The sequence below is a fragment of the Cervus elaphus genome, chromosome 3, assembly GCF_910594005.1.
Source record: "Cervus elaphus chromosome 3, mCerEla1.1, whole genome shotgun sequence".
Lineage (NCBI taxonomy): Eukaryota > Metazoa > Chordata > Mammalia > Artiodactyla > Cervidae > Cervus > Cervus elaphus.
This window is the reverse complement of record NC_057817.1, coordinates 22,483,258-22,509,022: the sequence shown is the minus strand read 5'-3', so window position 1 is coordinate 22,509,022 and position 25,765 is coordinate 22,483,258. Positions and strand designations below refer to the sequence as shown.

Here is a 25,765-nt window from a genome sequence, read left to right as displayed (position 1 = left end):
GCTGGTTGCCATGCCAATAATACCATCCGGGGGGTTTGCTTAATTCAGGTGCAGTGGGCTGTTATCTTATGTCCTTTACTTTATCGAAGCATATGTTTTTCATACACATATACATGTTCCTTCACACACACACACACAGAGTTGCTAATGTTGCAGTACAGAAAAAGAGCAAGACAGAATGTTATGGTCTCACAAAGGCAAAAAACTTTTAAAAGATAATTCATACTGGGGAAGGATGGGTCAAATGCTTGGGAAATAAATGAAGGCAATTTAGCCGTCAATACAAGGTGTGGCTCTAATGTCACATAATTTGCAAAGCCCCTGTACAGAACCATGTTATTTGACTTTTAATTTCTGTACCCTGATAAATAGTTTGAGAGATATTAAAAAAAAAATAGATGACATGGTTCCTGACATCTACTAGTTGACAATCATTTGAGGAGAAAGGACAGTGCATGTATATGTCATTGAATGAATGAATGATTGATGTACACGTGTAAAAAAATGATAAAGACTCCCAATGAATGAAATAGGTGGTGCCTGTTACATGAATTCAGAGGGGAGGATATTCTGTGTGGAATGGAATGCCTAGGAGATGGTATTTACATTATGTCTTGAAGGATGGATTTGGATAGTAGAGGGGAGGTGAAGACCATGCCAAGCTGGATGGTGAATCAACAGGGCATAAGTGAAGTGTGCCATCTGTTTGGGGCAGTGCATTTCATGATGGTGCATTGGTTCCAGGGTAAGGTGGAAGTGGCTGTGGGAAACTAACAATGCCGTAGGTAAAGTCAAATCCTAGCTCTGCCGTGCTTCATCTATAACTTGAGAATAGTAGTTTAATCTCCCCACACCTCAGGTTTTTCTTCTATAAAACTGGCTGATAAAAATGTCCATCTCATGAGTTATTTTGCAGATTAAATGAAATTATCCATGTTAAACTGTGCAGTGCTTGGCGCACAAGAAGCACTCCATCAATAATAACTATTAAATTATGGTAGAGCCTGAAGGTCAACAGGAATTATAATTTCCCAGACAAGTTGGTACTCATTCCTTTTTAGACATCTGCTATGACCTAAAAATCTCTTCTCAGACTGCCACTTCTTTTCATTCTTGTCTGTGATCCAACCAAGGTCATTCCCATCGTGGAGAGCTGCTTCAGGAGTTCATGGTAGGGCTCTGAGACTAAACATCATGAGTCAGGACTTTGAAGCACTAATCTGACTGCTATGACTGACATGTTCTCTGGGCCTTTGATATCTAAATTCAACATCTATAAAATGGCCTTTGATGCTGATATAGGGAGTGAGTCAACATCACCCCACCACCATCTTCCACTCCCTGAAAGGTATAAAAGAATAATATTTCTCTTTGTGTACTTTATTGCATGTGTGCTAAGCCTCAACAAGGAATTATGAAAGAAAAAAATAGTAAGCTAGGGTGGGAGTATTCAAAAGAACCCATATGATGTCCCCTTAAAGAAGAGGTTTATAAAGGAGGAAACTGAAGCCCAAATGATGGCAACCCACTCAAGTATTCTTGCCGGAACAATCCCATGGACAGAGGAACCTGGTGAGTTACTGTCCATGAGGTCGCAAAGAGTCGGACTCAAAGAGAGCGACTGAGCACACCTGCTCTAAGCCCAAATGATAGATCTAACATGCTCAGGGTCACACCAAGCAGGAGATTTCCTGAAACAAGTTGGAAGGCTCCTTGTTTATCCTACTAATCCTACTTGCTGATTTATAGAAGTATTGGCTGCTTTATTTTTCCAATAATTAGGACCCTCAGTTAGGACTGAGAGTAACTCTTATTATGGGGTCCAGAAAGAATTATGCCAAGGAAAGATTATTCATGAAACATTTGTTATGCAAAGTGCTGCCTTCCTAAGTAGAGCGATCCCACAGACAGCGTTCCCTCCCTGGAACTGCCAGTGTGTCTCAGTTGCCAGAGCATCTCCACCAGCCTACAGACACGGGCTGCTCCCTTGATGGGCTTGTCGTGGCTGTTTGATGGCCATGAAATACCATTTAGGAGATGGGTTAGTGTCTTTTTGTTGTTGATCCTTAGCTTTCATGGAGCCTGAGCCTCTGAGGGGTTTGCTTTCAGGCCATGTGCCCAGAAAGGGTTTCTCAGTCTGAGGCAGTCCATTGCTGGTTGCTAGGGTCAGGGTGTGCTGGTTACCGCTGTGTTTCCCAGCAGTGCCAGCAGGATCTTTTTCTTCCTCTCTGTGCCTCCAAAGCAGTTCTTCTGGGGTCGCTTTGTGTGTGCTCCTGCCTGGGGCTGAATGGTGAATGGCCTGGGGATGGATGCATCCTGCCCTTGCCCCCGTGTGTGTGAGCCTTTGGAATCTGACTTCCAGGGCAATTGCAGTTTGGCTACACTCCAGGGCATCCTTTTCAGAGTTGGCTATTTGTCCTGTGCTGTTTGGAGAGCCTAGAAAAGTCCCTTGGGAAGCTTATCAGATGGTCTGACGAGAATAGTTTCTCAGAGTCAAATTGCCATTTTCAGCATCATCTTTGCTATTGGGTTTCTCTTATAAGAAAGACATAAAAGATAAACAGACTCTTTTCCAAAGAAGTATGGACTTTGCTCATGATCGTTGCAAGGAGCCTCACTGTGTAAATACCTCTCCTCCTACAGTCATGTGGCAGCCTCTCTGTTTGCCTTGAGCCTGGGTGAGACCAGGTGGCTTTATTGATATAATCTCCCCCATCCCCTGTCATCCTTTACTTCTCACCCTCTGCTCTCCCTTGACCTTTCTGATTCCCAGAGGGTGCTAGGGCAGTGCCCTCCAGAATGGGTTGAGCCAGATAAGTTTCTGAAGGTATCTGGACATCTAAAGACTCCTGGCAGTCACAGTGACCACATCGTGGTCAACAGTTTCCAAGAGAGACAACTCAGGCCTGCGGTCCAGGAAAACCTGACACAATAATAACCATTAGCAAGTACTGAGCAGTTGCTCTTTTCAGGCCAGAGGTCAGAAGTTTATAGGAGTTGTATTAATATTATTTGATGTTCACAGCATTCCAAGAAAATTATTTCTTCTATTATTCCCATTTTACAGATGATAACATTGAAGCTCTAAAAGCTTAAATGAGTTGCCTGAAACCACATCCATTGTGGTTAGTGATGGTTAATCCATAGTTAGCCATGGGGTCAAAATTTGGTCTCCAGGGCTGTCGGACCCCAGAGGCCATAACCTTAACCACTATGTTATATACTGATTTAGTTCTGGTGCGTGGTAACTATTGCCAGTTTTAAGAATAAACTATATCTAGTTATAAATAAAGCACGAATATTCCTTTCAAACTCCAAAGGACAAGAGGTCATCCTTGTGACTTTGATAGGAGGCATAAGACAGGTTGTGGAGTGTTTTGGGTAATTCTGGGTATCTGAACACCTGTTCGGCTATTCTGGGATTCAGTGGTGGGGGTGAAGGGAACATGGGGAGGGTGAGGTCATTATTGCAAAAACCATTTCCTGAGAGCGCGACTTCAGGAAATGCTGGAGCATTAAAAATACCACTTGTGTGGGAGCGTGGTAGAAGCATGACTCATATTCGGCAATTGTGTCCATAGGTCACAAAGGATTTGGGGAACATAGGGGATATTCATACAAGATTGTGCTTGTAGGCGGTTCATTATGAAATTTTTAGTAGGTTGAGCAGCATGGTCAAATTTCAAGAAGAGTGACATTTAAGATTCTCCGTGAAAATAGTGTGACTTGACTCATCCATTTATACATTGATTCACAAACATCAATCGTCCACCTACTCCATGCAATGCGTTGTGCTGAGTGCCTTGAGGGGAATATAAGAGAAGTCAGCATGAGCCCAGCTCTTGGGCAAAGAGCTTATGAATTGGTAGCAGTGAAACAAGATGCTTTCTTTAACTCTTTGTTTCTTTGCTCCTTGAAGCCTTGATGAAAGGAAACCAGTCCTTAAAAGAAAGAACTTTGCCTTATTTTCCAACACAAACTTCAAAAACCAGGTCTGGTAGCTCATAGCTCTTCTGAACAGGATATTGTGATTGTGAAGAGGAAAGAATCAGGAGTTTGGCATGGTTTACACACCTTTGATCACTTTAGGGTGAGTCAGGGCAGAAAGGATAGGAATTGTTCATTGCTTATTTGAAGTGTGCCCAGAGAATTCTTCTTGCTTTAATAGTTTAAAGTTACACTTTATATAAACTTTGAGACATACTAGAGTACAATAATATAGTGATGACCCGTGAAACTATATCCCGATGTAAGTACCAGAATAGTATCAATAACTTGCATCTCCCCGTACGTTCCTCCTCTAGCCTAATGCCCTCCCTCTCCACTCCCCTCCCCTCCCAGAGGTAATCACCACTTTGAGTTGGCATTTTCCTGACAGAGCTTGGATATTTCAGGTCTATTAAGCTGTACGTGATGCTGTATATGAAGAAACACTGGAGAAGTCACAGAGAAATAGCTTAGTGATCAGGGCCTATTTTGCCACGCTAGTAGATCTGTGACTATGTTGCTCCCATACAGAGAGGTTCAGTCTACTCACAGATGCAGTTCCTCTTTAAGGGGCTTCAGAGCCCAGGACTATGAGCATGGGCTGGAAGTGTGGGTTATAAGCACCGAAGTCTAGTAGATCTGTCTTCATTTCTAACCTCCGTTAGCATGAACCAGCTGTATGACCTCAGTCTAATAGCATAACCTCTTTGAGCCTCATTGTAAATATGGAGATGAAGGGACTTCCCTGGCAGTCCAGTGGTTAAGAGTTTTAAAATGGTCCACATTAAAAAAAAAGAAAATCTTTAAAGAAATGGAGCTGAAATAAGAAGTACCTGCATTTCAGTGTAGTGGTAAGAATTAAAGGAATAAATGTGCAGAAACTGCTTGGTTAGTACTCAATTAAAGGTAGTCAGAGTTTCAATTCAGCTCAAAGGAAGAACTAAATGACTCCTTGAAATACTGTAAAGTGTGCTAGTTATTGTTAAGGAAATATGCAGAATCTAAATTTGGTCATCTGTATTATTTCTCCTTTTGCTTTTTAGTTTTTCTCTTTTTTAATGGTCTTTCTCTCACTGCCTACCATTGGATCTTAACATGTTTGCCAATGTTTCATATAGGTCATCAAGAGAAAAAGAACTCAAACAGTAAATGTTTTTTTAGTCAAGATGTGATATGTTAGAATGCTAGGCTAAAAGTGCGACACTTTTAGTGAGCAAAACTAATACAGACAAGGGAATTCCCTGGTAGTCTAGTAGTTAGGGCTCTGTTTCCACTGCAGGAGGCATGGGTTTGATTCCTGGTTGGGGAGCTAAGATGCTGCAAATTGTGTGGTGTGGCCAAAAAATAAACAACAACAACAACAAAAACCCTAATGCAAACTAAATGTAACCATAAGAACTGATTTTTAATCATTTCTATATTGGTGGCATTGGATTAGCAAATTTTTGATGATTTAATGAATTCAATTAACTTTTTCAATTATGTTAATCTTTAAAATTTATAGGTAGCAGTGCATGAAAGTAAAACAATTATTTAAAAAGCCTTTTTATCTTTTCCCTAGCAAGCAAAGCTTTTCTTACTTTTAGAAACATTTTGGTTCTGAATAATATGTGTATACATGTTGCGTGTGTATGCACGCATGCTCAGTTGCTTTAGCTGTGTCTGATTCTTTGTGACCCTAAGGACTGTAGCCCACCTGGCTCCTCTGTCCGTGGGATTCTCCAGCCAAGAACACTGGAGTGGGTTGCCATGCCCTCCTCCAGGGGATCTTCCCGACCCAGGGACTGAACCAGCTTCTCCTGAGTCTCTAGCATGGCGGGCAGCTTCTTTAGCGCTGAGCCGTGAGGGGAGCCCACGTGCGTGTCTGTGCTGGGCTGTGCTTAGTCGCTCAGTCGTGTCTGACTCATTGTGACCCCATGGACTGTAGCCCACCAGGCTTCTCTGTCGATGGAGATTCTCCAGGCAAGAATACTGGAGTGGGTTGCCATGCCGTCCTCCAGGGGATTTTCCCAAGCCAGGGATCGAACCCAGGTCTCCTGCATCACAGACAGATTCTTTACCGTCTGAACCCCGACGGTGCATGCTGGAGTGACTAGCCTATCCCTTCTTCAGGGGATCTTCCTCACCCAAGAATGGAACCCAGGTCTCCTGCATTGCAGGAGGATTCTCTACCAGCTGAGCTACCAGAGAAGCCCATATGCATGTCTACCTATGTATACATGTATGTGTATGTGTATTTACTCAGTGTTCACGTTCCTTTTGCTGGATTTGACAAAGAATGTGATTTTCAATTGTGAATTGTTATCTATGAAATACTTGGGGGAAAAAATCTTAGAGACCTTTTGGAATTAACTGGGCTTATTCATTCAACAAAATATTCAGCAAATATTCACTGCATAGGTATTATGAAGTGTAATTTTAGGGGCTAGAGATGACTTATAAATTCCAGGAGACGTGAAACTGAAGATGCCTTTTGTTTTCCTATGTGATAGTTTCCAAGTTGTATTTTAATCACAAAGTCACAAATACATTTAAGAACTATCCATTTGAATACCCATTTATAATAGGAACATTAGAAATTTAGGAACAGAATAATGGATTTCCTTAATAGATAGATATATGGAATATAAAGAATAGATGGGGTTGAAATATATTGTCTCTACCTTATGTATCAGTGCACTTTACATATGACATCTCAGTTATTTCTATAGCTATAAGAGATAAATATTTATATCAACTTATTGATGAAGAAACTGAGAGATTGTGGATCTGTTACGGATTCCAAACTAAGAGAGACACCATCAGTATAAAGCAAACTTCAAGTCTTGTTCCAAAGTCTCCTTTCTCCTGTTAGAAACATCCCTGTTTAAATCAGTTTAAAAAAAAGACAACCTTTCTAATATGTGTTAAATATTGTTTTGGAGTTCTAGTCAGTGCAGGAAGATACAAAAATCAGAAGAATTAGTATTTGAAAACAAAATTAAAATGTTATCTTTGCATGCTGTGATTGTATACTTTTAAAAACTAAAATCAAAAGTCTTAAAAAAAAAACTCTAGGCATCAATAAAGCAGAAAGATGAATACAAAATGAATACATACAAATCCCAAAGAGCCTTTTATCTCAGGTCAGAATAATGAAAAAGCATCTAAATTATTTAATAATATATATTTTTATAAGGGAGTTGCATGTTTTATTTAATATAGACAAAAGTGTAAAACTTTAGAAGTATTAGATAATATTAGAGAACACCAATGGAAAGATAAACAGTTATCCTTGAAAGTGACGATAAATCAGAAAGACTTCTATTTAATTCAGCCAATTTATAAGTTAGACATAACCCAACTCAAAAGCTGAATAGGATTTTTGAACTTAATGGTGATTATAATTTGTTTCTGCAAAAATACATATCATTCTGGAGCACTTACTATGTGATGGACATTATTCTAAATGTTTTACATAGAATAAGCACTTCACATAAAACAGTATCTTTATTATCTCCATTTTACAAACAAGGAAACAGAGGCCAATAGAAGTTCAGGTAACTTACCCAAGTTCACATGATGATTAGTAAATTGCTGAGCCAGGGTTCTAAAGGCCCAGTGTCCATGTACCACCACGCTCAGCTAGGAGCATAAACTAGCACTTTGCAAAGTGGAACATTAAAGTGGAGCTAGTCTTCCCAAATAAGCATGTGATGGTGGTGGTTTAGTTGCTGAGTCACGTCCAACTCTTGCAATTCCATGAACTGTAGCTTGCCAGGCTCCTCTGTCTATGGGATTTCCCAGGCAAGAATACTGGAGTGAGTTGCTATTTCCCCTTTCAGGGGATCTTCCCAATCCAGGGTTTGAACTCATGTCTCCTGCATTGCAGGTGGATTCTTTACTGCTGAGCCATGAGGGAAGTCCTCAGCGAGCATGTACAACATTTATCTCCACTGAGATAAATGGAATAGCATAGTCCAGAAATAAGCATATCGTATAGAAGGATATAATAATAAATAACAAGAGACATCTTAAATGAACAGTGAATGAATTATTTAATCTACATTACTTGAGATTCATAGCTACCACTTTTTTGAAAAAAGAAATCAGCTTCCTAGCCCAATTTCATACCTCATGATTGAAGTAAGTTTTGAATGGCTAACATGATAGGTAAGAGAGAACATAGCAGAACAGATAAGTTATTGCCTGTCAGATGTCTGGAGAAACCATTATTACTGTTATTATTATTTGTTTACTATGAAGTGACAGAAGAAATCACAAAGGGAAAAACTGACAGATTTGGCTACGTAAAGACTTGTAAACACATGTACAACAACAAGAACAAAATAACTTAGGTCACCAGATGGGAAAGGATCACATCAGACATGACAGAGGCCACCATCTGTGGTGGAAACCCTCAAAGGAGAAGAGGAAGCAGTGAACCGGTTCTTTTCTCCATGCTGAGCTTTGGGAGCAGAGAAGACCCTCTTTCAAGCGGGAGCAGAGCTTGTGTTCTGGGGATGCACCTGGGGTGTCCGCATTGGACGTGGCCTGTGCCCAGGGAGAAGAAGGCTGACCTGCGGCTTGGTGAGCTCTGGCCAGGCTCTGGGGGGCTGGTGGATTGGAGTGGTCCTCGGGTAGGACAGAATGTGGCCACCCAGAAATTTTGTATCTTGGAAGGTCTTTGTCTCCAGAGGAAGAAAGGAAGGAAAAACTGAGAGGATACAGTCTGGATGTGGAACAAATCAGAAAAGCCAGCCTAGAAAATCCACCTCACTGGCAAGGAGAGTAACTACTTTCATGGGCAGAGAAGGTGGTGAAACGGTGTTTCCTATTGTTTCTCCGCTGGAAAATGGAAGGTCTGTAAGCAGGAGAAACAGGATGCCATGGGAGGTGGATTTTTCTTAGCTGTAAGTGAATTCTTTATGTGGTGATGACAGGACAGTGGTTTCTAAGGACAATCCCAGGACTCAGGAGGCCACGTGGGAACTTGGAGGGAAATAGAAGCTCTGAGGCATCTCATGAGCTTTCACATCAAGAACTCATTTAATACATGGGAAAAAAAGACATGAATAAGCAATTCATACAACAGCAATGACAGCCAACTAAGAAACAGAACACAGATCACCTTCACGAGTACCCAAGCACGTGAAGCTGATACAGCACTTCAGGAAAATGACTTTTTGTCTGATAAACCAGCCTCCTTCTGCTAAATCTAAGCTCAGTGCTGACAGAGAGTTTTGGATTTTATTTTGTTGCTCTCCTATACCCCTAAGAGTGATTAGTCAGAGTAGTTACTCAATAAATGTTAAATGTAAAAGACAACACTTAGCTGCCCTGTTTGTGGCAAAAGCTTGATAATTCAAACGTTGCTGATGACATGCTAAATTGGTTCAGCATTTGGGAAAAATAAGAAAACAAAGTCATGTTTCACTGTGCATATGCTGATGTTCAAATCTTTTGAGTCCATCAGTGTACTCTTGGGAATTTGTTCTAAGAAAATAGTTGAACCTTAAAGCAAAGCTATACATGTGAACTTCTATAATACCAGGGAAAGAAAATAGAAACAGAGGTTAACAAACCTTACAGATTGTATAAGTAATGTTATTTATCCATTTAAAATGACATTTAAGAAGACATAGACATCTCCATAGAGATGTAGAGAAGGATTCCATAATGGTAAATGAATAAAGCAAAATATAGAGGAGCCTTTCTGCAGCCTCCAATGCCCTTTATGGAAGCACATCTTCCTGCCACTCTGAATCTTGCGACTGTAGGTGCAGACCCTGTAGATGCCTGATAAAGCTTCCAGTGTTACACGATGCCGCCGTTGCCCAGCAAGTGTGCCTGCTGCATATCACTAGATGTGATATGCTTTCATTTTTTTTTTTCTTTGATATGCTTTTACTTTAGTGTCACATCTCCTACATTGAGGTCCCCAAATTGTACAACCTTATCTTCTCAAGGAGATCAGTCCTGGGTGTTCATTGGAAGGACTGATGCTGAAGCTGAAGCTCCAATACTCTGGCCACCTGATGCGAAGAACTGACTCATTGGAAAAGACCCTGATACTGGGAACGATTGAGGGCAGGAGGAGAAGGGGACGACAGAGGATGAGATGGTTGGATGGCATCACTGACTCAATGGACATGGGTTTGGGTGGACTCTGGGAGTTGGTGATGGACAGGGAGGCCTGGCGTGCTGCAATTCATGGGGTCACAAAGAGTCCGACACGACTGAGCGACTGAATTGAACTGACCTTCTCAATTGGGTCAAAAACATTAAATGGTAAGATGTTATGTTGACCTTTGTCCTTATACTGTGTTCCAAATCATCACACTCTTCCCAACACTGTTTGACCAAAAGTATGTGTCCAATTCTAACTTGTTTACATTAGATTTTCTTCAAAAGCCCTGCAGTTTCTTATGCAAATCAACCCCACTGGCTCTGACTCTATGCATGCCCATGCATGCCTGACTGCTACAGTGACGAGAACTACTTAGGCGCAAATTATGACCCACTGATGTGAAAAGAATTTTTTGTTAAGTGGTGAGATGTGATGTTTGCTCTTATTTGAACAATGTTTTTATATTTTATACTTATATTTTATGTAAAATATGATGTAATATATAAAATATTTTGTAAAATACAGGAAAATGGAAATCAATTTTCATTAGCAAAAATCAGTCACTGATATCTGTTCATTTTTTGACAGTTCTTGAGTTACCCCTTTGTGTGTTATTCTTTTTTTAAATTTAATTAAAAAATTACTAATGTAAAGTCTGTTTGAAACCATTAGAATGTTTATATATAAAAAGTTGATAATCTTATTCTGTCCAATCCATTTTTCCTCCTCTGAAAAACAAATCTCAGTAGTTTAATGTATAGGTTTCCTCACATTTCTCTTTTTCTTCCTGTTTATACAAATAAACCTAAATTCACATCCTCATATATGGAGAAACTGTGTGTATTTGAATCACCCTATACACACGAATCTGAAGCTTGTTTTTTTCCACTTACTAACTCCTCTGGACATCTCTTCTGCTCATCTAATATGGATCCCACCAATTATATTTATAGTAGCACAATATTCTGTAGTATAAGTGATTCATAGTTTAATTGACTTAGACTTTTCCATTCTAAGAAAAGTCTAAATTTCTAGGGAGGGCCTTAAAAGCACTAATGATCACAAACTTCTTGAGAGGAAGTCCATATCTTATCTATTTGGTTATAACAAAGAGTTTAGTACATGTGTATGAAAAAGCCAATTTCTGGGGAAAAAAAATCTACCAAATACATGTATCCCTTTAGTGTCAGAAGCTAGAATTAATTTTATATGTCTCTTTTGTAATTACTTGAGTAGTTTTCTAATGAATCATAAATAAGAACCATTATTATACTGGATGCCATGAAAAAGGAGGCTGAAATTGAGGAAAGAGAATAAAACCTTTTGAACAGATACTCAGAAGTGAATTTATTATGCTAATTTTATATCTTGAAGGCTTTGATGCATCTTCTAAATTGCTTTTAAAAGATATTGCTCATGTTTAAAACACTTCTATCTGCAGATTAAAATCTTTAAGCCTTTTAAGTAAGATCTTTAAGTATCATGGTGTCTGCAACTAACTTTCAAATGGTTCAGCAAAAAATTATACATATCATGTGTATATATATACATATATATATATAAAATCACATATGTGTGTATACATAAACACACAGATATACATATGCATATACAGAGAGATAAAGCAAATTGGACAAATGTTAACAGTTAATGACTATAAATGAGAGGTACTTGGATATTCATTGTACTATACTTTTACATTTTTTGAAGCTTTGAAAATTAGCAAAAGAAAATATTAGGAAAAAGAATGCCAACAGTGTTTGAAAGCATGAATTTTAAAACAAATCTCAATAATCCTAATATTAAAATAATTTTGAAAAGATCTCTCATGATTCAAAAGAATGATATACAATTTTAGCTTTTTACTTCTTTAGTTATAAAGATGAGTATTTTTCATATGTCTCAAAGAACTTTAACTTTCCCTTTTATGAATGGTCTTTGTCCATGCCTCTGTGGAAGGCTTATTTCTGAAGAGCCTTTTATAAATAAATATATTGATCTGAAAATTTGAAAGTGAAAGTCACTCAGTCATGTCCAACTCTTTGTGACCCCATGGACTGTATAGTCCATGGAATTCTCCAGGCCAGACTACTGGAGTGGGTAGCCTTTCCCTTCTCCAGGGGATCTTCCTAACCCAAGAGTTGAACCCGGGTCTCCTGCATTGCAGGTGGATTCTCTACCAACTGAGTTATCAGTGAAGCCCCTAAGTATATTGATACTTTGTGGGCTTCCCTCATAGCTCAGTTGGTAAAGAATCCACTTGCAATGAAGGAGGCCCGGGTTCGATTCCTGGGTCAGGAAGATCCCCTGGAGAAGGAAATGGCAACTCACTCCAGTATTCTTGCCTGGAGAATCCCACGGTCAGAGGAGCCTGGCAGGCTGCAGTCCATGGGGTCGCAAGAGTTGGACTCGACTTAGTGACTAAACCACCACCACCAACTCTCAAACATATGTCATATGAAAATTTTACTTGGTAAAGTACAATAACCAATGTAAAAGGGAAAAATTGGAAAAGTTGGCAAATTCTCACATACACATATGTGAGCTTTTTTTTACAATATCTCACACTATTTTAATTACCAAAATTAAGGATATATAGTTAAGTTGATGCAAAAAAAGCATGAAATCTTAAAAACCATTGAAACAAATACAGATAATTATTAGTTGATCTTGGGAATGGGAATAACTTTCCATAAAAATGATGGCAGAAAGAACAAAGAAAAATTTGGCATTCTATTTGATTATATACAAATCTAAAAAAAACTGTGTGTAGATAAACACCAAAGAATTGAAATCCTTAAAATATCCCCTGGAGAAGGAAGTGGCAACCCATTCCAGTATGCTTACCTGGAAAATCCTATGCACAGAGGAGCCTGGTGGGCTACAGGTCATGGGGTTGCAAAGAGTTGGACATGACTGAGTGGCTGAACACACACACACACACACACACAAATATTAAAAAAAGAAAACTACATAGACAAACACCAAAGAACTGAAATCCTTAGTATAAAGAGCACTCGAAATCAATAAAAACAATAATGTCACAACAGAGAAAAAACATAAAAAAACCCAAAAACCCAGAAGAAAGAAAATTCAAGTCATGAAAGAAGAACTCTAAATGCCTTTAAAACGTCGGAACATTTCTCTAATAATGAGTGATGTTGAGCATCTTTTCATGTGTTTGTTAGCCATCTGTATGTCTTCTTTGGAGAAATGTCTGTTTAGTTCTCTGGCCCATTTTTTGATTGGGTCATTTATTTTTCTGGAATTGAGCTGCAGGAGTTGCTTGTATATTTTTGAGATTAATCCTTTGTCTGTTTCTTCATTTGCTATTATTTTCTCCCAATCTGACGGCTGTCTTTTCACCTTACTTATAGTTTCCTTTGTAGTGCAAAAGCTTTTAAGTTTCATTAGATCCCATTTGTTTAGTTTTGCTTTTATTTCCAATATTCTGGGAGGTGGGTCATAGAGGATCTTGCTGTGATTTATGTCAGAGAGTGTTTTGCCTATGTTCTCCACACCAGTCAGGATGGCTGCTATCCAAACGTCTACAAGCAATAAATGCTGGAGAGGGTGTGGAGAAAAGGGAACCCTCTTACACTGTTGGTGGGAATGCAAACTAGTACAGCCGCTATGGAAAACAGTGTGGAGATTCCTTAAAAAACTGGAAATAAAACTGCCATATGACCCAGCAATACCACTTCTGGGCATACACCCTGAGGAAACCAGATCTGAAAGAGACACGTGCACCCCAATGTTCATCGCAGCACTGTTTATAATAGCCAGGACATGGAAGCAACTTAGATGCCCATCAGCAGATGAATGGATAAGGAAGCTGTGGTACATATACACCATGGAATATTACTCAGCCGTCAAAAAGAATTCATTTGAACCAGTCCTAATGAGATGGATGAAACTGGAGCCCCTTATACAGAGTGAAGTAAGCCAGAAAGATAAAGAACATTATAGCATACTAACACATATATATGGAATTTAGAAAGATGGTAACGATAACCCTATATGCAAAACAGAAAAAGAGACACAGAAATACAGAACAGACTTTTGAACTCTGTGGGAGAAGGTGAGGGTGGGATGTTTCAAAAGAACAGCATGTATACTATCTATGGTGAAACAGATCACCAGCCCAGGTGGGATGCATGAGACAAGTGCTCGGGCCTGGTACACTGGGAAGACCCAGAGGAATCGGGTGGAGAGGGAGGTGGGAGGGGGGATCGGGATGGGGAATAAGTGTAAATCTATGGCTGATTCATATCAATGTATGACAAAACCCACTGAAATGTTGTGAAGTAATTAGCCTCCAACTAATAAAAAAATTAAAAAAAAAAAAAAAAAGTCAGAACAGATATTTTAAATGGAGAATGCAGGGCATTTGTTCAGTTGGCCTATGGCAGTTTGTATGAGTGGGATTTAGCTTCAGCTGATGATGACCCAGAAAACTGGCAATAATACTTTTGGAAATGTTAATGTAATATTCAACTCTCTGTTAGCAAAAACATGGCAGGCAAGAGGGCAGATTATCCAGCCATATTTGGCATTGGTCAGGCCCTTATTAAAGTAATGCAATCAATATGGAGTTCCACCCTTTAACATGCATGTGGGGAAACTATAGAGGATCTCCTAAGAGGCATGGCCGAAATGATTACAGAGAAAGTCAAACTGATGGGGGAAGATTAAGGGGATTGTATTTATTTAGTCTAGAGAGGAAAAGCTAAATAGCAAATACATAGTTATTTTAAATTATATAAGTATGTGAATAAAAATGATTATCCTGAGGAAAGCTGGATTATTCCATCTGTATGTCAGACAATAAGCTAAGAGGAATATGCTTAAATTACACCAAGAGACTCTAATTAACTTTAGGCCTTGCAAAACTTCAGGGCAGACTAACAAAGAAACTAAGGAACCCTTGCCTTTGTATATCTTTCTGAGCAATTTAGACAACTGCCCATCTTGTGGCTTAGTTATAGAATAGCAGGTGGCTGGGTCCTTGATTAGAATTATAGGTTTATAGAATCTTAGAACTGAAAAATAGCTTCAGTAGATTAAAGTTTCTCATTTGTATGTTCTGTAGATTTCTGTTGCCACTCACCAATAGCATATACAAAGGAGAGAGTAGGCTATAAAGTGTTAAAAGTTACAGTTCTTTCGTGGTCAAATGACTGGAGCTTTTTAAAGCATCTACTCAGACAATGTGAACAAATATTAGTTATCTGGTAGGAAAAAACAAACTGTAAATTGGGTTTGGGGGGTAGTACTGTGATTCTTAAGCTTTTTCCAGGTTAGATAAAAACTAGTATTTATCTCCCGCCAAATGCAAGTAGTTACATGCACACAGGTCCCCAAACATAGAGGCCAAGGTGGAGATAGTGTGATATAGTGGTTAAGAGCACAGCCAATGGACTTCCTATATCTGTATTGAAATCCTACCTTTTCCAGTTACTAACCTTACAATCTTAAGAATCTTAATTTCTCCACCTCTGTGTCCTCATTTCTAAAGTAGGAATGGGGGCTTCCCTTGTGGCTCAACTGGTAAAATAGGGATAACTTATATTTTGGAATATTTTGATAAACATCAATTAAGTAACAAAAGTAAATTAAAAAATATTTTTAAGTAAATGGCCTGACCCAAAGCTGATGGTATAGAAAAATTATCAGTAGTAACATTCATTCAATAGGTAATGATTGATATTAAAAAATGAAAAAGAATAAAATGCATTCCTTGCACTTAGTAATTAATAATTACTTTCAATAGTTTTTTTCTGTTTTTAAAATATGTGTGTGTAAGATTGATGTGGAGCCCTTGTGTTCAGGTAGTGATAGATACATGATATTTATTATTGTAGGTCATGGTCAAAATGCTTGTAGTCATTATAGGTTATTACTTTTGATTTTTTTTAACCCCTTTAAAATTTTTTTCTAGTGTTTTCTATTGGAACATAATATATATCCCCACCTCATTTCAAATTATTTTGAAATAACATGACGCCACCTTGTACGTAAGGCACCAACCCAACAATATACTTCCATCCACCCTTGGTGGATGGCCTTGGTGCCATGAACCTTATACATTTTAATTCTACACATGTTACCAACCCTACAACATAGTGCTGTCTTTTTTGCTTTAAATGGTCAACTTTCCACCAAATAAACTGAGAAAAAGGTAAAAAAAAAACCTCCATATGTATTATCTCTGGTATGCTTCAGTATTTCCTGTAGAACTGAACCTCTTTGCCCCCTGGTCCTCCCTCAACCTAAAGAATTTCCTTTAGCATGCTCTATCGTGAGAGCCTTCTGGCAATAACCTCTTTCACCCTTAACAGTCTAAAAACATCTCTATCTCATTCCCACAATTGAAGGACATCTTTCCTGGTTATAAAACTACAGACTGCCAATCCCCCTTCCTTAGGACCTCAAAGATGTTATCCCATTGCCATCTGGCCTGCTTTGCCTCTGCAGAAAAGCAAATATCCCTGTCTTTGTTTCTCTGTGTACAATGTCCCCTCTTAACTCATCGCATGTGGTTTTCTCTTTATCCTTGGTTTTCAGTAATTAGACCATAATATACACCAGTGTTATTTGGCTTGTATTCTTTCTGCTTGAAATTTACTGAGTTTCTTGACTTTTAAAGTGGATATTTTAAATCAAACTAGAAAGTTGTTCAGTCATTGGCCCTTATAATATTTTCTGTCTCTCCTCTCCTGAGATTTCCATTGTATGTCTATTGGGTCATTTGATTTGATCCCTTAGATCACTGACGTATTCTGTTCTTTTTTTCTTTCAATCATTTTTTTTTTTTTTTTTTTTGCTTTGGAAAATCTTTACTGATCTGTTTTTAATTCCACTGATGATTTCTTCTGAAGTGTACAGTGCTTTTGTGTTTGTTTGGATTGTCTGAGAAAGCAAATGTAAAGATGGGATTCGATTTCCAAAAGATATGTTGGGAAAATATCTGTGAAGGATAAAAGATGAGGGAGCAGAAAAAAAAAAAAGAGAGAGAGAACCTTCAGATTGTAAAGTTTGGTGCCTGTGAAGGAGATGAAAAGGATATGGGAAAATGATTGTATGGGAAATTTAGACTTTGTTACCCAAAAGTAAAAAAGTTTTGCCAGGCTGATGGAAATTTCTCAATCCAAAGTAACCCATTGGAGAGTTCCTAGAACTCACAGAAAAGGGCCTTTTTAGCTGTCATTTTCAGCCATTGGCTGGGAGAAGCCCGTAGGAGGCTTGGCTTTTGTATGACTGCCATGAAAGATCCAGAGAACAGTTGCTGGGCTCTCAGTCAGTTTTGTTTCATACTGCAGGTCTGAACAGCACCCATTTGTGATTAACCTAGAGTTGTTGCTGCTGCTAAGTCACTCCAGTCGTGTCTGACTCTGTGCGACCCCATAGACAGCAGCTCACCAGGCTCCGCCGTCCCTGGGATTCTCCAGGCAAGAACACTGGAGGGGGTTGCCATTTCCTTCTCCAGTGCATGAAAGTGAAAAGTGAAAGGGAAGTCGTGTCTGACTCTCCGCGACCCCATGGACTGCAGCCTATCCAGCTTCTCCATCCATGGGATTTTCCAGGCAAGAGTACTGGAGTGCGATGCCATTGCCTTCTCCACTAGTGCTGTTAGGCCCGCCTAATTATTTTTAATTTCAGATATTGTGTTTTTAGTGCTATAATTTTCCTTTTGGCTCTTTTTAATGTTTTTGTTTCTTTCCTTAAAACCCCTATGTATTCATTTATTACATTTATTTTTTCTTTAAAAGATTTGTAATAGTTAAAAGGAATTGTTGTTCTTCAGTCACTAAGTTGTGTCCAACTCTTTGCAACTTCATGAACTGCAGCACACCAGGCTTCTCTGTCCATCACTATCTCCCCAAGTTTGCTTAAACTCATGTCCATTGAGTCAGTGATGCCATCCAACCATCTCATCCTCTGTTGCCCCCTTCTCCTGTTGCCCTCCTTTTTCCCAGCATCAGGGTCTTTTTCAATGAGTCAGTTCTTCGCATCAGGTGGCCAAAGTATTGGAGCTTCAGTGTCAGCATCAGTTCTTCCAATAATATTCAGGGTTGATATCCTTTAGGACTGACTGGTTTGATTTCCTTGCAATCCTAGAGACTCTCAAGAGTCTTCTCTAGCACCACAGTTTGAAAGTGTCAGTTCTTATGTGCTCAGCCTTCTGTATGGTCCAACTCTCACATCCATACATGACTACTGGAAAAGCCATAGCTTTGACTATATAAACATTTGTTGGCAAAATGGTGTCTCTGCTTTTTAAAACACTGTCTAGGTTTGACATAGTTATTCTTCAAAAGAGCAGGCATCTTTTAATTTCGTGGCTTCTGTCACCTTCCACATTGATTTTAGAGCCCAAGAAAATGAAATCTGACACTGTTTCCACATTTTCCCCATCTATTTGCCATGAAGTGATAGGACCAGATGCCACGATCTTAGTTTTTGAATGTTGAGTTTTAAGCCAGCTTTTTCACTCACCTCTTTCACCTTCATCAAGAGGCTCTTTAAGTGCCTCTTCACTTTCTGCCATTAAAGTGGTATCATCTGCATATCTGAGGTTGTTGATATTTCTCCCGGCAATCTTGATTCCAGTTTGTGATTCATCTAGCCTGGCATTTCACCTGATGTACTCTGCATAGAAGTTAAATAAGCAGGGTGACAATATACAGCCTTGATGTACTCCTTTCCTGATTTGTAACCAGTCTGTTGTTCCATGTCTGGTTTGAACTGTTGCTTCTTGTCCTGCATACAGATTTCTCAGAAGGCAGGTAAAGTGGTCTGGTATTCCCCCCTCTTTCAGAATATTTCAGTTTGTTGTGATCCACAAAGTCAAAGGCTTTAGCATAGTCAGTGAAGCAGAAGCAGGTGTTTTTTTGAAATTCCCTTACTTTTTCTATGATCCAGCATATGCTGGCAATTTGATCTCTGGTTCCTCTGCCTTTTCTAAATCCATCTTGTACATCTGGAAGTTCTTGGTTCACATACTACTGAAGTCTAGCTTGAAGGATTTTGAGCAAAATCTTGCTGGCATGTGAAATGAGTGCAATTGTACAGTAATTTGAACATTCTTTGGCATTGCTTTTCTTTGGGATTGGAATAAAAACAGACCTTTTTCAGTCCTGTGGCCAATGATGAGTTTTCCATATTTGCTGGCTTAATGAATGCAGAACTTTCACAGCATCATCTTCTTTTAAGATTTGAAATAGCTCAGCTGGAGTTCCATCACCTCCACTAGCTTTGTTCATAGTAACACTTCCCAAGGCCCTCTTGACTTCTCATTCCAGGATGTCTGGCTCCAGGTGAGTGACCACATCATCATTGTTGACTGGGTTATTAAGAGCTTTTTTGTATAGTTCTTCTGTGTATTATTCTTGCCACCTCTTCTTAATATCTTCTGCTTCTGTTAGGTCCTAGCCATTTTTGTCCTTTTTTGTGCCTATCTTTGTATGAAGTGTTCCCTCAGTAAGTCCAGTTTTCTTAAAGAGATCTCTAGTCTTTCCCATTCTGTTGTTTTCCTCTATTTCTTTGCAGTGATCACTTAAAAAGGCTTTCTTATCTCTCTTTGCTATTAACTCTGCATTCAGTTGGTTGTATCTTTCCCTTTATCCTTTGCCTTTAGCTTCTCTTCTTTTCTCAGTTATTTGTAAGGCATCCTCAGACAACCACTTTGCCTTCTTGCATTTCTTTTTCTTGGGAATGGTTTTGGCCATCATCTCCTGTACAGTGTTATGAACCTCTGTCCGTAGTTCTTCAGGCGGTCTGTCTACCAGATTTAGTCCCTTGAATCTATTCGTCAACTCCACTGTATAATCATAAGGGATTTGATTTAGGTCATAACTGAATGACTTAGTGGTTTTCCCTATTTTCTTCAATCTAAGCCTGAATTTTGCAATAAGGAGCTGATAATCTTAGCCGCAGGCAGTTCCTGCTGACTGTGTAGAGTTTCTCCAACTTTGGCTGCAAAGAAGGTAATCAATCTAATTTCAGTATTCATCATCTGCTGATGTCCATGTTTTAGAATCATCTCTTGTGTTGCTGGAAGAGGATATTTGCTATGACCAGAGTGTTTTCTTGGCAAAACTCTGTTAGCTTTTGCCCTGCTTCATTTTGTACTCCGAGGTCAGACTTGCCTGTTTTCAAGGTATCTCTTGATTTCCTACTTTTGCATTCCAGTTCCCTATGATGAAAGGGGGAAAATAATTAGTTTATTAATAAAAATATTTGTCTGCTAATTCCAATAGTTAGATCATCTGTCAGTCTGAATAGGCTATGCTTTTCTTCTTAAATATGGTCACATTTTCCTTTTTCTTTGTCTGTCTCATAATTTCTTACTGTTTTCTGGATATAGGAAAGAACGTGGAGACTGAGTTACATTATTTTTTGTTTGTTTTATTATCCAGAGAGTGTAAATTCTTTCTTTTGTTTTTTGATTACAGTGAGGGACTAGTAATTCATCTCTCTCCTATAGGGGTGTTCAGCTGGGGCTGAATCACAACTTTCATTGTATCGTATTCACCTGTGATTAACCACATTTCCAACTTCCTTCACAGACTTTTGACCTTGTCAGTATTTGAGCTGGGAGGAGGTTAGGCTGTAGTTTCATCTTTGAATCAAAATCTGGAGGATCCCAAGAATTTGAGCATCATGAGAATGTGAGAGACTTGGTAATTATGTTTTTTCTTCCAGTCTCCCTCTCATTGCAATCTGGGGGTATGTCAAGGAGAGCACTGTCAGACAGAGCAATTAGTTTTTCATCTAGGACTCAATCAGGCTCTAGTCTTCTCTGCTAGGCTTCACTGTTGAATAACATTTGTCTGATTTCTTTTTCACTCAAAACATCCCAAACTACAACAAGCTGGCTCCTCTGTCCTCCTCTACCCAGACCGTGTGCTCACACCCAGGTGTGGGATCTTACTCTGTTTATCTAAGAAGGCATATTCTCTGAAATTCAGTTCATCAAGTCTTCCTTGCACCTGCCACTGCACATCTCGCAGAGAAGTATGATTTTTATTTTGTCTAAATATTTCTTACGATTACCATATATGAAAAGGTCTTTTGTGTCTGTGTAAGATTACCTGGAAACAGAACTATGTTACAGTTTATTGATAAGTGGTAGATGAAGACTTACAGCTCACTGATCTATAGTTGAGCTTGAAGCTATTTAGTATTGATATAATATTAAATATTATTTATTAAAATTTGGTACCCAGATAGGATGAAGGGTACAGGTTTGCTTATTTTACATCATCTCCCTTTGGCCTGATGCTTCCTGCTGCTCCTTCCCACTAGTAAGTGGTGATCTAGCGGGGATGATCACTCCCCCTTGCATGTTTTCTCAGTGCTGTCTGAGTAACCTTAAACTCACATATTTTTGCTTGGCTATTATTGTCCCTCCCCAGAATTCACTTTTCCTCTTTTTCTACTACAGTGAACTCCAAAACCCACTTCATGCATACTCTCCTTTGAGAATCCTTTCCAAAATCTTTAAAGCTTTTTCTTAAACTTTGTCTGCTAAGGACAAGAAAATACTTTGTTTTGTAGACCCTTCTCTGTCAGCACTATTCAACTCAGCTAGTGAGGTAAGAAAGCTGCAGGTCATAAGACTTTCTTGGTCATTCTTGCTGTCTTGCAGGTTCCAAGATCACTACACTACAGATAAGATGTAAATGAATAAGCACAGCTATGTCCCCATAAAATTTAATTTACCAAAACAGCCAGATTGTAGTTTGCTGACACTTTTCCTAAAGAATTAGTAGACCCACATAATTGTGCTTGTCGAATTGTAAGGTGGTTGATTGTTCATTTGGGCTACTTTGAACACAGTTAATGTGCAGTGTACTCTGTTACTGGCATGTATGTTGGGCACACAGTAATTCTTTGCAGTATAAATGAAAGAAGGAAGAAATGGAGGAAAATGTGAGATGACTGTGGAGATGGAGAGACAGAAGAAAATGGAAAAAATAGCTGTCTTTGATGAACAATGCTAGTTCCCGTACCAGATGAACCCTTCAAGGTCAGGTCTCAGTTTCTTAACACAACAAAGATTTATTTCTTACATCATGTGTGCAAGAGAGCTAAGTCACTTCAGTCGTGTCTGACTCTTTGCGAGCCCATGGACTGTAGCCCACCAGGCTCTTCAGTCCATGGGATTCTTCAGGCATGAATACTGAAGTGGGTTGCCATGCCCTCCTCCAGGGGATTTTCCCAACCCTTTGATGGAACCTGTGACTCATGTCTCTTGCATTGACAGGTGGGTTCTGTACAACTAATGCCACCTGGAAAGCCCTCCTTCCCTCATAGCTCAGTGTGAAATGGTAGGGTTCAGTGGCATAGACTCTGTTCTGCACAGTCATTCAGGAACCAAGTCCTTCCACCTAAAGGCTCCACCATCTACTTTCGGTCAATCCAGACAAGAGAAGAGAGCAAAGGTCATGAGTAGGCGGTTCTCATGTCCCAGGACTGGAAATGGTACACATCACTTCTGTATATGTTCTGTTGTTTTTTTTTTTTTTTGAAAAAAAAAGAGTCTGAAAATTTTTTCCTAACTCTGTGCCTGGCAAGTAGAAGGGGTTATGGCTGTTGGTAAGCACTAGCAATATAGTTTGGGTTGCCTTGAATGAAGGCAATGAGAGAATAAAGCTGTTGACATGAGAAAACAATCAAAAGACACTTCCCAGAGAGAGGGAGCAGCATCTCCAACAATAGCATCCAGGTTAATTTTCTCAATAGACACTGCAGCCCTTGTAAAGGCTATCATTTGCAAATATATAAACTATCTTAGATAAATATAATTGTGTGCTAGTGTGGGAAAAAAGTCCACAAAACTATGATTGGCCACACTTCAAGATACATTGAAACAATATGGCAGATGTGTGGGAAGGCACCTGCCCTCAGTCTGGGTGAGGTTACAGGTACTAGATTTGGTTATTTTGAAGCCCATGGTATAATTATCAGTCTCTGAAAACAATTTTATCCTAATTTAATCTTAATTACATTGAGTCTCTTTCTCAGTAGCTGCAATTACGCCCTTTAGAATAATCCCACTGGCCATTTCTCAGAGTTATTGAGAGTGTTTTCTTATCAGAGCTGGTGGGAAATAGTGACAGGAGTGGGAAGGTAGAGATCTTACATATAAGAAAGCAGTTTATAAAGAATAAAAGAAAGATATTGATCATGTAACATGTGTAGTTATTAAAAGATTATTATTGTTATTTTAGTTTATTTATTGCAGTTGAATTGTTTATGGAGTTGAAATACCAGTCATTATACCTGCCTAAGGGAGATTAATCCATGAGAACTTTTTTTAAATGAAGGGATTACAGGGAAGCTGTTTTCCTGAGGATGCAAAACAAGATTGTGGGTCCCTCCCAAAATTCTACTTCCTTTAAAAATCTGGTTTCAAGATGGCTTTCCAGAAGAGTAGATAATTTACAGTAGATATGCTGTAAATAAGTTCCTGGGCCTGAATTTCCATTGTCAATGTAGTGGTTGGTGAACAAATGAAAAATATCTGCAATTAGATTCAGGCTCTGGAGCTGAGGCAGCTTGAAGAAAGCCACTAAAGGGGTCGGAAAGAAACCACTGCCCTTTAATTTACAAAAGGATGAGGCATTTCCACTGAAGCCTTGGTTTCTTAAACAGGCCCTGGAACTCCATCCTGACAGCTCACAAAGTATCTTAATACAGTCTCTCTTGCAGTTTCTAGCAGGGTCACCAGCTTTTCACAATTGCTGTCACGGCTGTGGCTCCCTTGGCAGAATGTACAGTCCTTACTGCCATAGAGCCTGGATATATTTAGCTCAGTAACCATGCTTAGGAGTTGGGCGGAATGTGTTGTCATGACTTTTGGTTTCTGTCCTGCCTTTTCTTTAGGATGTGAGTTATCTTGGCTGACACTGAAGAATGAAAGAATGCAGATGTAGTTTGGGTGAGTGAAGGCTATGCATTTTTTCATGATTGTTAAATTCTCATTCTATACTTTCAAGGAGTGGGCATGTGTATTGAATAATGTAAAATTTCCTGTTACAAAAGATTAAAATGACATGTTTCTAGGTGCTATCAGCTAATGATTGCGCTAACCAAAGAAAGGAAACATTAAAGAGCTAGTTGAGAATTGATTTCACTTTGGAAAGTAGAAATCCATGAGAAGAGTTCTAAGGAAAGTGTGAGCTGTATTAACTGGGTGCTTGGAAACACAGTTAGCTCTCAATAGATGATAGTCTTTAATAAAAAACTTTAGTTAACATTGATTGAGTGCTCATTATGTACCAAAAACTGTTCAAATGACTCTATGACATAATAACTCTATAATACAGGCAGTATTATACCCATTTTACAGATGATGAAACTGAGGCATAGATAATCTATAGATCTTGTCTAGGTTCACAAAGGAAGTTCAGAATTAGAATTCAGTTTCAGCCACCTTGACTCCAGAGCCTCATCTGAGAACCTTCCCTATATTCTATTGCCCACCAACCTGGCATATGGTCTGCTTTCCTATGCTTTTATTATTTTAATTTTTAATTAATTTATTTTTTTCTATCCTTCTTCAGTTCTTTCACCATTTAGGTTGTTACAGAATATTGAGCAGTTTCCAGTGCTATTGGAGAAGGAAATGGCAGCCCATTCCAGTATTCTTCCCTGGAGAATCCCATGGACGGAGGAGCCTGGTAGGCTACAGTCCATGGGGTTGCAAAGAGTCGGACCAGACTGAGCGACTTCACTTCACTTCACACTTCATGTGCTGTACAGTAGGTCCTTGTTGGCTATCTATTTTACTTAGTTTTTTTTTTTTTTTTTAGAATATTTTTGATGTGGACTGTTTTTTAGAGTCTTTATTGACTCTATTACAACATTGCTTACATTTTACATTTTGATATTTTGGCCATGAGGCTTGTGGGGTCTTAGCTCCCCAATCAGGGATCAAACCAGCACCCCCTGCATTGGAAGGTGAAGTCTTAATGACTGGACCACGAGGAAAGTTCCGGCTTTTCATTTTTCTGGATTTTCAGGATGTAGTTCTAAGAGAAAGAGGGAACTGTCCTTTCTTAGGTGATGCCCATAGCTTTTCTACTCCTGTTCAGACGGCAGCCCTACCTCCAGGAGGAAAGGGCAACCTACTCATTGGGGAGGATCTGAGTCTGCAGCCCATGCTGAGTCAGGGTATCTGGAGGAGGTAAGGAGGATGTAGGCTAGTGGAGAAAGGGGAAATGAAAGGCTTTCTCTCCTCTCCAAATTTCCCCAAAGAACGCCAGCACAGATTAGTTGGAATAGTTGGTTTGGAGCAGGTTGAAGAAACTTTTTTTTACTAAGAATAATTAAACCACAAATAACTTCCCCCACATCCTTAGCCACACACATTAATGCACACATGTAGAGTACACATTTGAATTTTATATTTCAAACATTAAGCAACTGAGATCTCTTCGCATTCTGGCTGCACTGAGCAGATGAAAATCATTACAGCTTAAACGTTTCTGCTTTTTCTGCACACAGAGTAAGAGAAGTAATAGTCCAAGATGTATAGCAGAATATTTTTCAGCTTTGGCTTCAAACCACTTTTAGAAAAAACTTAGAGGTATACTCATGCAAGCATGATATTGGTTATTTAAGTGAAAAAGAGTGATTTTTAAGAAGTGTGCCAAAGTG

The 25,765-nt window shown here is 39.0% G+C and overlaps 1 long non-coding RNA gene across 2 annotated transcripts in view; it reads left to right on the top strand.

Annotated features, from left to right (window-relative positions):
* The window catches only part of LOC122680146, a 168,376-nt gene extending 143,650 nt beyond the window's left edge, over positions 1-24,726 (top strand). For both annotated transcript variants that reach the window (XR_006336646.1, XR_006336647.1), the window contains 2 exons: positions 23,990-24,044; positions 24,670-24,726. This is a non-coding gene — a long non-coding RNA (uncharacterized LOC122680146). The remainder of the gene's footprint in view (positions 1-23,989; positions 24,045-24,669) is intronic.
* The last annotated feature ends 1,039 nt before the right edge of the window (positions 24,727-25,765 follow it).